Below are 2,310 nucleotides of genomic sequence, written 5' to 3'. Positions count from 1 at the left end.
TTTTTTAATTAATTAATTTATTTTTCTTCTTCCCCATTCCCTTTTCTGTGATTAAAGACTGCTGTATTAAACCTTGATTCTGCTGTCCCTGCATTATTTTCTTCTTCTTTTTTTTTTCTTTCTTTCTTTCTTTCTTTTCTCTATTTTTCTTCTTTCTCACATTTTTGTTTTTGCTTTTTATTCTGATTTTGTTTTTCACCAGGTTGCTGTTGTTTGGCTGTTACAAGACTCCCTTCTGCTACTGGAGGACTCTTTGTCTCTCTATATTACATGAGAAGAGTCAGCAACTTCTGCCAAATAACCGAGCTGCATTCACACCGTATAAAACACCAAAATCTGGGCAATAAACAATACCAGTCACCAGATACCAAATAAATAGGCAGCACCTGTGAAAGTTACTCTGAGTCAAGCAATAAAAAGAGTGAAAAGGGAAGACCACACCCTAACCATATCTTATTGGAAGCAACCAGAAAGCATTAAAAAAAAGTACCAAAATACATACTCATTTAAGTATTAGGGCCACAGATAAACATCAAACATGTCCAAGAAGCAAAAACAGATGACCATATCAGCACACGTCCAGAAAAAAGATAAAATATCTGATACAAATGACCCAGAAGTAGATCTGGACTCCATTCTGGAAGGAGGGCAGGCCCTGGAAATGCCTGAGAAAGAATTCAGAAAAATGATTATAAAATGTTTCAAAACATTTTACAATGAAGTTGAGAAAAATAAGGAAGAAGTCAGGAAAATGCTACAAGTGAATCAAACAAGATAGATACAGCCTTGGAAACAATGCAAAGCCTACAGAAGGAGGTATAAACAATCAAAAACAAAATGGCAGAAATAGAAAACTCTCTGAAAGGACAGCGGAGTAGAATAGATGAGATGGAAGGAAGACTCAGTGAGCTGGAAGACAAGTCTCTCAATACCACTAAGATAGAAGAACAAACACAAAAAAAGATAAAAAATTCTGAGGAAGGTATAAGATTCATGTTGGACAACATGACAAGGAATAACTTAAGAATTATTGGCATTCCAGAACAAGAAGAATCACACAAGTCCACAGAGGAAATAGTCGAAGAGCTAGTGGAAGAAAATTTCTCCAACATCCTGAAAAGCGAAAAAATAAACATACAAGAAGCTCAACAAACTCCAAGAAGAGCAGACCACAAAAGAAAATCACATATTTTAGTGAAATATCATAGTCAAGCTCTCCAAACTCAAAGATAAGGAGATGCTTCTGAAAGCAGCTAGGGAAAACAGAAGAGTCACATACAAAGGCAACCAAGTCAGATTAAGCTCAGATCTCTCATCTGGAACCATGCAAGAGAGAAGGCACTGGGGAGACATATATAAAACCCTGGAAGAAAAAAACTGTCAAACAAGAATCCTTTATCCAGCAAAACTATCAATCAAATATGATTGTGTAATCAAAACCTTCCAGGATAATCAGAAGCTATGGGAATTTACCAAAGCCAACCCTGAACTACAAAACATCCTAAAGAGAGTTCTGTGCACTGAGAACCAACAAGAAGAGACAACAACCAGAGATTGACATATGTGGCAGCACCTCCCTGAATTAAGTCAACAGAAAGAAGAATCGGTAACAAAACAAAACTATAAGAACAAACTCAGAGACTCTGGAAGGTCAGTCTATGAGCAAAACAAGTGCAATGTAAAAGAAGGTAAACATACAGGAAAAGAGATCCAGATAGGGAGAAGGTCAGGTCGATTACAGGATAAAACAGACTACAGTAAATGGTCAGAAAAGTTAATGGACTATAAGGCAACCTCAATGAAAATTAACACTTCACAACATACCAAGAGAATGAAAATCCAGGAAGAGTATGAAAACATTAAAACTCTGAGGAAACATACAAGAAGGTACACAAAAATCTTGAATTTCACAAAGAAAGACAAACAGAACAAAGAAGCAGCAACACCACACACACACACACAAAAAAAAAAAAACAAATGTAATGACAGCAATTAATCAATGCCTATTGATTATTACACTGAACAAAAATGGATTACATGCACCTGTTAAGAGACAGAGGGTGACAGAATGGATAAGAAAATAAGATCCTTCAATATGCTGTCTGCAAAAGATGCATCTCACACACAGGGACAAAAACAGATTAAAAGTTAAAGGATGGAAAAAATATATACCAAGCCAATTCCAATAAAAAGCGAACAAGAGTGGCAGTACTAATTTTGGATAAAATAAACTTTAAGGCAAAAACCAGCATAATAGATAAAGATGGACATTATATCATGATTAAAGGGACAATTGAACAAGATGAAATA

This window comes from Chrysochloris asiatica, unplaced genomic scaffold, assembly GCF_000296735.1.
Source record: "Chrysochloris asiatica unplaced genomic scaffold, ChrAsi1.0 scaffold00493, whole genome shotgun sequence".
Classification (NCBI taxonomy): Eukaryota; Metazoa; Chordata; class Mammalia; order Afrosoricida; family Chrysochloridae; genus Chrysochloris; species Chrysochloris asiatica.
This window is presented reverse-complemented; position numbering follows the sequence as displayed.